At 31.4% G+C, this 11,320-nt stretch overlaps 1 long non-coding RNA gene across 1 annotated transcript; it reads left to right on the top strand.

The window, feature by feature from the left end:
* The first annotated feature begins 9,628 nt into the window (after positions 1-9,628).
* On the top strand, positions 9,629-10,963 carry LOC139354616 (uncharacterized). Its single transcript, XR_011605564.1, has 3 exons — positions 9,629-9,769; positions 10,315-10,469; positions 10,579-10,963. It is a non-coding gene; the product is annotated as an uncharacterized lncRNA (long non-coding RNA).
* Positions 10,964-11,320: the final 357 nt, after the last annotated feature.

Below are 11,320 nucleotides of genomic sequence, written 5' to 3'. Positions count from 1 at the left end.
TCTAGGTGGCTGAAGATTTCCAAAACTGTCGAAATAATGTATATTATTTTTATTTTTATTATATGCAACCCAATGTGTACCACTTGATCGTGAATTATCTAAGTTTACTATACCACACTCCCTACGTTTTGGTGCTTCTGGGAGTAGATCTCTCATAAACACCCCTCTAAAATGAGGGATATATTTCTTAGCAAAATGTATAATGTCGATATTTGATAGTGGTATATTGGGTAGCAGAGAAATTAGTTTTTTTGCTTCTTAATTCCTTTCCCCTTACTATAGGGCTTAAGAAAGAAACCATAACCCTATAGAAAGGTTTGAGATATAATCCTTCTCCTACAGCAACACTTTCAATTTTCCTATTGTGACGTATTTTCTCCTCCATATCTTCCTTAGCCATTCTCGCATTGTTAATTGTTTTTGCAATTGCTGCACTACCACTTGCTAAACTACCAAGAGCGCTGAGGGCTGTCAAGATCGGCACGATTGGTAGAAAACCTCCAATTTTGGGTACATTAATTACACGAGGTACTTTAACATTTTTCTTAGAACCCATTGATTGATGAATTGATTTACGTGCAACTTTAATTGTTTTTTTGATTTTCTTAGTAGCAATATTAAAAACAGTCGAAAGGTTTGTCTTCTTCATTTTATTCTTCAATACCTTTTTCCTTCCATTCTTTTCCGTTTTATTCAATCCCATACCAAATTTTTTCTTGGCTTTCATTATATTTGTAACAAAGTATGCTGCTGCTCTTTCACCAAGACTGCTGTCTGGTGCCTTGACACGCGACCAGGCTTTGTCAATTAATATGGAGTCTGCCCTATGTCGTTCACTCAATATCGTGCTCTTTGCAAGCTTCATCCAATGGGTTTATTCCTTGATCACCACGTTCCAACCGTTTCTGTAACTTTGTACCCGGTCCACAAAAATTATATCCCGGAATATGGGCTTCAAACGGTAATGTATTAATTAGCTTATCTACAAGACCACCACCGTGTTTACAATTAAAACAAGGAAGAACGCTATAGTCGAGTACCTCGACTATCAGATACCCGTTACTCAGCTATATGGAGATATGCAAGCAGCAAAGCGAGATTAAAATGCGCCACCTACCGGCGGTATACAGATTTAAGCGTTATGGGCGTTAGAGTGGGCGTGGCAAATTTTTTGGGATCAATCGATAGGTATCGGCGAGACCAATACATTTCAGTTAAAATTTTTTATCTAGCATGAAAATTGTGGGCGTCACAGATTTTCGCGGTTTGTGGGCGTTAAAGTGGGCGTGGCAAACTTGGGTCAATCGATAGGTATTGATGAGAACAATTCATTTCAGTTAAAATTTTTCTTCTAGCATCAAAACTATAGGAGCCACAGTTTTGGGCGGTTTGTGGGCGTTAGAGTGGGCGTGGCACTGTGCTGAAACAAACTTGCGCTGCGTAAGAAGCTCAGGAATCTGCACGCCAAATCTCAATAGCCTAGCTCCCATAGTTTCCGAGATCTCAGCGTTCATCCGGACGGACAGACAGACGGACAGACGGACAGACGGACATGGCTAGATCGACTCGGCTAGTGATCCTGATCAAGAATATATATACTTTGTGGGGTCGGAAACGCTTCCTTCTGCCTGTTACATACTTTCCGACGAATCTAGTATACCCTTTTACTCTACGAGTAACGGGTATAACTACGACTGATGCGATTATAAAAACGTTTCCCCATTTTATTGATGTTTAATCATCAAAGATTTCTCATTGAATGAGGTACATTAGGTTAAAAGATGCGTTTAATAAGTCAAAAACAAAAAATTTTAGTTAGAAATATTAACGATGAAAACGAAAAAAATCTACCGCCACGACATAGTGCTCTCTTACCGAACACAATAAGGGCTCTAATTGTTGGGCCTTCGAATTGTGGTAAAACTAATATTATGTTAAGTCTAATAGAGAGTCCTAATGGATTAAAGTTCGAAAATGTTTATATATTTTCAAAAAGTTTATATCAACCTAAAGATGAGTACTTGGAGAAATTAATCAAACCGATTAAAGGAATGGGATATCATACATTCTCCCATAATGAGGGTGTACTAGACCCCAGTGAAGCTAAAAACATTTCCATTATGATATTCGATGACGTAGCTTGTGAAAAACAAGATAACATAAAATCTTATTTTTGTATGGGTCGACATAAAAATATCGACTCTTTTTATTTATGTCAAACGTATAGTCATATACCTAAACATCTGATTCGTGACAATGCGAACTTTATTATAATGTTTAAGCAAGATGATTTAAATATGCGACAAATATATCGGGACCATATTAACATTGATATAAATTATGAAACATTTGTGAAAATTTGTCAAAAATGTTGGGAGGACAAGCACGGATTCCTATTAATTAGCAAGGATAACGATATGGATAACGGAAGATACAGAAAAGGATTTGATCAATTTATTATGATTTAAGGAGTAATTTCAATAAAAAGCTTGGTTAGATACTTACAATCCCACAGTTTATCAAGAGATTTCAATATGTCTAGATCACTTGCATTATCCTTGAATGGAAATAGTTCCATTATAAATACAAACTATTTTCCACCTATCGAATTGAATGGTCGATATGAGTGCGCTCTTATCGATTTTAATATGTATAATTCGATTCCAAATATTGATAAAAAATTACCTCTTCCACATCGTTGACAAGGTTATTACAATTCCAACTGGATCATATGAATTGAATGATATCACCGATTTTATTTACAATAAACTAAAAGACTATAACCTGGAAAATACATTTAAAATTCAAAGTAATAATAATACACTTCAAGTTGAAATAACTACCATGCGAGAGTCAGTTTACTTTAATAAGGAAAGATCGGTTGGACTACTGTTTGGTTTCCATCAAAAAGTACTAGAGCCCCATCCTACAAAAACCTATCGATCAGATCAGACCGTGAACATATTAAAAATTAATACAATTCGTTTGGAAAGTAATATAATCAGCGGTTCATATGTAGGTAATACACCGAATCATACATTACATGAGTTTGGTATTAATGTTCCGCCTGGGTATAAAATTACAGTGACACCACATAACCTAATTTATTTACCAATCAACTGTGACGAAATAAGCACACTATCTATACGCATAGTTGATCAAAACGGTGATTTGGTGAATTTGCGTGGTGAAAACGTTTCGATTCGCATGCACATTCGGTGAATAGAATGTTTTTTTATAATAAAAGACGTAGCTTAAGTCCTCAGCCAAGCATTACTAATTGTAAAGCTATAGAAAGAGGATCAAAAGTAAAAAGAAGCTCACTTACTTTGAAAAAGAAACTATTTTTAAAGTCGTTAGGCTTGAAGCTTCGAGAATAATATAAAAGGTGGAAAGGAAAACAATGAACGAAATTTTAAATGTTCGAGAAAAGGTTTACTCAGATGAGAGTATTTCGAAGAAAGAGTTTCATACTTATTCATCGTATAATCAAACATTTAAGCCAAACGATTAAATTCGAATTACTATTCAAAATCAAGACTTGTACGTGCTTCCTCACGAAAGTTACTTTAATTTTCAAGGAATTATTAGAAAAGATTCACCGAATGGACCTACAACTGATAATGCTACCACTTTTTTAAAAATAATTGTATGGCTTACTTTTTGGATGAAATTAAGTATGAAATAAATGGATGTGAGATTGATAATACACGATTTGTCGGTATGACTACAACCCTAAAAAATTATATATCTCTGGATAATCTTCAAAGTCCAAATCTATTAAATTGCGGATGGAGCAGTGGGGACGAAATATCTACGGGACCCCACTTTAACTTTTCTGAACCATTAAAAAATTTATTGGGATTTGCTGAGGATTATAAAAAAGTTTTGTTAAATTGTAAACACGAACTAGTGTTGATGCTAACTAAGAATCTTGGTGATGTGTTTGAACAAACCAGAAATGAACAAACTTTCAAGTTGGAAATGACGAATATAACCTGGAAAATCCCCCATGTAACTACGAGTGATTTTGCAAAAATTAAGAAGTACGATATTATTAAAAGTGGTGTAAACCTACCAATCGCATTCCGGAGTTGGGATTCATATGCTAACCCTAAATTGGGGTATGGAAGTGAACACAGCTGGAATGTGAAATTGTCGGGTAACCGCGAAAAACCAAGATTTTCCATAATTGCATTTACACTAAATGGAGAACTTATCACAAATAACTTATCAAACTTGAAAGTTCACTTGAATTCTGAGTCATATCCATATGATAATCTGAATGTTGATTTTAGTAAGAATCAGTATGCTCACCTATATGAAATGTATACAAGATTTCAATCTAGTTAATCGTGAATCACAACCATTTTTGACCCCAAATGAATTTAAATTGAAGACCCCTATTATTGTGGTTGATCTTTCATATCAAAATGAATCCGTAAAATTGGTCCTATTGATGTGAGAATTTCAATAGAACTAAAGACACCAAGTCATGAAAATACCCAAGCTTACTGTCTCCTCATACATGACCGTTTAGTTTAATATAACCCATTAAACGGACTAGTACAACGAGTTGTTTAACATTAGAAAAATGTTGAATGATACTGTTTCGATTGAAGTTCAAGGTTTCTTTGATAATAATAATTTTATTTTAAAGGAAATTGGAATTGTATTCGAAAAAGATCCAAACTTGAATAATAGTTTTTTAATAGAACCACCATATGATTTTACTTTGCTAAATACAAAATCTCGAAAGACTGCAATTTGGTTAACCAATACACATCACAAAATTTTTTGGAACGATGGAGAAAATAGTTTTCCACAAACTCGAAAGTATCTATTTTTAAGATTAAATATTAAGAATAAAAATTCTTTTCCACTCCTCCTACTTAATGATGACCATTATAAAATTATAATTATCAACAACTATTATATTAAATACAATTAAATGTACGCGTACTCATATAACAACAGTTCCCAATATCGATATATGATGGCCTACAATCTTACTTTGCCTTTGATTTCCGGTTTCTTATGTATTCTTCTTCTCACTTTGACACAGTATGGAATGGTTTTACTTAAGCCAATCGCATGGGATGGTGGTTTGATTCTTGGGGAGGGGGTTTGATTCTTGGATATAAAGTACCTGCTCGATTCTACGTTCTGTCTTTTCCTGGTTGATGAGATTACAAAACCTAAAACAGTACAAAATTTGAATCGAAAGACATAAGATGACTGAAATCAACAAGCAAATCAACCACTGTGATTTTAAAATAAATGAAGATTTGTTGGTTGAGATAGGAATCTTCAAGGAAATTTTAAAGGTTTCCAAAGAGTCGCGGCGAAAACTCGGTAGTATCTATTATGATACTATAGAAGAGTTGGACATCCTGAAATGGCGCTTGGTGGATTTGCAGAGCGAAAACAATAACGATTCCCATCTCTTTGATATTGAGAACGTGGAAAATCGAATCACCGAGCTGATGATGGAGACAACCAAGTTTCAACAGCAAATTGATCTTCACGATGCGGAAATCGAAAATAATCCGCTGTCACGACTGCTCCTGGAAGTTAAGGAGATGATTTTTCGTATAAGGGATTCAATATCAGACTTAGAGTATCTTAAATTTAGTGGTGAGGCAGACCAATGTGAGTTGGTCAGCGCTATGTCTCGCGAGGACGACCCCATCTTAATATTTAATCTTAAAAATAGATATGATGCAATATCATTTCATATTAATAATTGGGAAACTTTATTGATAAATTTAAAAAATTGTAAGATATATTATGAATATTATTTGAATGTGATTAATGAATAATTTTCTAATATAAAAAAAATTGAGAATATACAAATAAGAATTATGTATTATTAACGGGATACTATCACAAAAACATTATTATCTCTGTTGGCTTAATAATTTTTAATAATTTAATTCTAAGAATAAAATGAACTCCAAAACCAGTTTACGAAATTTTTTAATATTGATTAGAAGAAAAGAGACAGAAATATATTGTGCATTACAGATACCTTGAGAGTCAGTTCTATGAGGTTGTAAACCAGTGTCTGAATGGTATGGAGTTGGCAGCCATTTGTTAAAAATTGGTATTTAGCAGCGGGAATCTGTGAAATCAATAAATTTGAAAATTAAACTGCAAATACTAAGCTCTTCTCCAGGGATTGTAGATGTTAAATTGAATTGTAGGTAAATCTAGTCTTTTTAGAGTCTGATGTCTTTTACTATATTCTGCTAGTTACATGTTATGACTTAATATCAGGGATTTCGGGTGCTCAATAATCCCATAAAATAATAAAAGTTTAACAACCTACTGTTAGGAAAAGATCAGAAATATAACGAAAATAAAGTAGAGGATGCCATTAAAGAGGGAGGTCAGAACCAGTTTAAAAATTGTGTACATTGCTTAGAAAGGAAAAGAGAAAATCAAAAGAAATGTACAGTTTAGGTAGCTGGGGCAGCCATTGGAAAAGTGAAATCTGTTACATTGGTGGGTGTGGCTAGGGGTTGAAGCACGCAATACAATTCTAAACCTGTTTACATGATGGATAAAAGGATATTAGTTAGAGAAGGATGTAAGTATCTTAAATATGAATTACAAGTACCCATCTATGACAAACCATCATTATTAAATATGAGGAACATATATTTCACCGGTGGGGAATTAGAGGGATCCAAAAGATAAATTTTATGAGAGAAGACTAATACTGTTTTTGGTAAATTAAATAGGCACATGAAAACATATTACTCAATTAGTTAGAGAATATCAAACAACTAGATTTATCAAGCATTTTGATGGAAAAATCAAAGTATTGAATTAATATATATTTTTGTATTATCCAAATAGAATAAATTTTCGTTTTTGGTCAAGGGAAAATATTCCATGAATTTTTCCATTACCTTGACCTTTGCGCCTGCATCAAGGTATTTTAGCAATCCTTTGTAACAACTTTTGTGTTGTTGGTAACATTTATAAATTGTTCGCAAATAAAAAATACTTTCCTAAATATATATTTTATGACCTCTTTTATGAAGGGATAATATTCCATGAATTTTTTTTCCAATACCTTGACCTTTGCGCCTGCGTCGAGGCATTGAAGCAAATCCTTTGTAACATAACTATTTGTGTTGTTGGTAACAGTTATAAATGGTTCGCAAGTAAAAAATACTTTCCTAATTATATTTTTATGATCATTTTTTATGACATTTGCGCCTGCGTCGAGGCATTTTAGCAATCCTTTACACCACCACCTATGTTTATTGTAGGTAACCAACTTGACTCTGGGGTTATGGTACGGTTAGCAATGGGTGGTTTGCTTAATGGGATTTAAATTATCGGTGACAAATTTATAAGTGAAAGTCACAGACATTTTTGGACAAAGGATACAATTGGTCATTTAGGTGTGGGTATACACATTTGTTATGGTGATAGAAAATGGGATAATCACAGTGATTTTTGTTTTTTACTGTATTACGCCGGAGCGATTTCAATTACTTTCCCAATTATAGTTAGTTTTAAATGGTTTTTGGACATTCATATATTTTGTTCTTTCTAGACATTTTATTGTAGCTAATATCTATAGTTATGGGATGTAAGGCTAGCTATCGTAGTTAAGATTACATTTATTACACCTACATAAGATGAGAGAATATGAAAAATGGAAATGTTTTATTTTAACAATATACTAGTTAAAGTGGATGCTATTATTATATATTCTTAATATCTGTAATTATGAATCAAAATTGTTTATCAAAGCAGCTTCTACACAGCTTTTAGACAACTTGTGAACAATTTATATCTTAATTAGTTTTACAATCACAGGATACATCTTCCCCCAACATAATCGGACATGTTCCTCTAAGATTTATATATCAATCTTGAGCTATTTTGGCTTTGCATTCTTTCTTACGTACATAGCAAACACACTGAAAATCAGAGTGTAAGTTTTTACTTCACATCGAAAGTCGTCTAGTGATCAAGAATTTTTGATCATTCTTAACAAAAGACTATAAAAGCTCGTAGACGTTAATAACAACTACTAACCAGCTAATAATAAATAGTAAACATCAAGTAAACAGATATTAAAGATATATAAACCAGATACTAAACAGCTAGTAAGCAACTTGTATACATCTATTAAACAACTTGTATACATCTACTAATCATATAGAAACCAGATACTAAACAGCTAGTAAACAACTAGTATACATCTAGTAAACAACTTGTATATATCTACTAAACATAAATACTAAACAACTTGCATACATCTACTAAATATATAGTAACCAGATACTAAACAACTTGTATACATCTACTAAATATATAGTAGCCAGATACTAAACAGCTAGTAAACAACTTGTATACATCTAGTAAACAACTTGTATACATCTATTAAACATATAGAAACCAGATGCTAAACAACTTGTGTACATCTACTAAATATATAGTAACCAGATACTAAACAACTTGTATACATCTACTAAATATATAGTAGCCAGATACTAAACAGCTAGTAAACAACTCGTATACATCTACACTGGTAGAAAAAACACGAAGTGAAATCGAATATATTTTTACTTGATTTTTTTACTCCCATGCATAGTCATATTAAATATTAAAACCTTTCATTTAAATAAAAAACATATTTAAGCCGTATGTAAAATATGTAAGTATTCAATTCAAAGTGATTTTTATTTAAAAACAAGTGAGTCACATTCAAATCCAATGTGGCCATCTTGGTTTTAACTATTACAAAAAGTAGTTAAATTCATAGTATATTTGATGGTTTTTTATATTTCAAGTAAATACTTTTTCAATTTGTTCGGAATATTTACTCTTTTATTTTGAATATAGAACGTTTTTGTATTTGACCAAATATATATATATATATATAAATCAAATTACATAGGTATGTATATGTATTAAGTTTGTGACCCATATACACAACATAATTTAAATTATTAGTAATTTTCAAAAGAAAAATATATAAAATTAAAATAATAAATAATATATAATATAATATAAAAATAAATAATAAAATAATATTTAAAGAAAAGGGTTTTAGTTACGGCTGCCCAACCACCGGCAGCCTCTTTCTATTTCCATGACAATTATCATAAGATTTGGCTTTGTAATTTACTATTAAAAGTACAAAAACATGCTTACCCAAAGAAAAAATGTGCGTGCATTGTAAACGCTGGGCCGTAACGAAAAACTAAAACCAACGGCACAATGTGCATACTTACATACATTCAGACAAATTAGAGACAAATATGAACAAGCAAAACGGCAAACGCAAGCGCGTCTTCTTCTTCCATTCTCATTTGTACATTGGTGGCCAAGAAAATATGTATGTGCAGAAGCCATAAATATTTATTGTGTACCGATGTTTTAACAATAAGATATGTTCTTATAATATATAAATATAATAAAATAAAATAAATAATACTAAATTGACATATACAAGTTATTAAACTTAAGGACTTATTTGTACATATTTTCTTATTTTCTTCCCCATTACTTTGACCTCTATTGTAAAGTAACGGCACGCTACAGATTTTGTGCGTCCTTTTTGCACACATGCATATTTATAGATGTATATACGAAATATTTTGACACTCCGCTTTGTAGCGAATCCCGCGATCATTTCGAAGCAAGCGGTTCTCCTGATCGGATGTAAAAGTGATTAATAGAGCTCGGTAGACAAGTGTTCATTTAAGTGTAATAAAAAAGTGAAAAGTATAGAAAAAAGGTGAGTCAAATAAAAATACAATAATTACTTAGTATTAAGGCATGTGCATGTCCACGTTTTTTTTTGTCGCATTTTTCCTTTTTGAGTTTCTTCTTTGTTGTGCGCGTTATTATTTCGTGAAAATTTAGATAATACTTTTAACGAAATAAACAAAGCTCAAAAGAAAATTACATTTAAAAACAATGAAATATATGCGATTGGGTAATAAACATGAAGTGGATAAAAAATACGCGAAAGAAATGAAGAATATGAAAGGAAATTAAAAGGAGTAGAATGCACGAGATGGAAAACACTAAAAAGGCGCAAAAAGACGCTTTGCTGCCGTTGCATTCGGTTCTGTGGCGTCGCAGTCGTTTCATCTATTTCTTTATAATATTTTTTTTGGGTCTTTCACGTGATTTTTCTTTAAATCTAACTAATTTTGATATTTAAAAAAAAATAAAAACGAAATAAATTTAATCAATATTTTTGTCTTATTTAAATCGTTTTATATAAAAACACCTACTCGAAACTTATTATAAAACTTATTAACTTTTTCTTTATAGATACAAATTTATTTCAACATATTGTACCCTGAGAAAGAAGCAATTTGATATATGGGACCCATTTAAGGAAAAGGTTTTTTGCTTTTACGAAGAGCAAATGCAAAACAAAAAGCAACTTAAACTATAAAAGACAGTTCAGAAAACTGTATCACTTGGTAATGTATAATTTTTTTTAAATTTATAAATTTTATCTTTTTATGATAAGCTTGACTTTTTCTAAATTATGCCATTACCAAAAATCTAATAATATATTCTTATTTACAGATTACAAGGACTAAATTTACACCGTATTGCTCACATCTGTCATCTTAAATAATTCGTGGACCGTCATTAAAGGAACCAACAAGCGAAAGAAATTATCACTACTATGAGTCGCAGGAAAGTTTTGTACGCACATGCAGGCGTACGAACGTGGCAAAACAAAAAAATGTGTGATTATAAAAAATATGTATAATAATGTATAATATGTATAATAATGTATAATATGTATATGTATATATGTATCATATAAATTCTAAGAGTTACGTTAAGTACAAATGTATTTAAAACAAAAGTAATGATAACGTGTTAGCATGGTAAAAAATAGAGTTTAAGCAGAACAATTGTTTGATTATATGTTTACGTTTATTTTCAATAAAAGCACATACTTTTTTGGGTCTTTATTAAATATAAATCACGCTTGTTTTAAACTACAGATCGGTTTCTATTGAATATGCACCATATTAGTATGGCTTAAATACTATATTTAAATCAAAAATAAAGTACAGTTCTTTTAACGGGGATTATATTTAATTTAAATGCAATTTGTATTTATATTAATGTTCATCCCAGTCTGATTTAAATATGAGAATTATTTAATCCAAATAAAAATATGCTGAGTTTGAGGGCGGGCTATAATTATTTTAACTATAAAAACCATTCAAATGAAATGTTCTATTTACTGGAACTAAGTATGAAAATATTTAAAAGAAATATAAAAATATAATACTTTTTACTATGGAACATA

This window comes from Drosophila suzukii, unplaced genomic scaffold, assembly GCF_043229965.1.
Source record: "Drosophila suzukii unplaced genomic scaffold, CBGP_Dsuzu_IsoJpt1.0 scf_11, whole genome shotgun sequence".
NCBI lineage: Eukaryota > Metazoa > Arthropoda > Insecta > Diptera > Drosophilidae > Drosophila > Drosophila suzukii.
The sequence above is the reverse complement of the archived record's forward strand: the minus strand, read 5'-3'. Positions and strand labels throughout refer to the sequence as shown.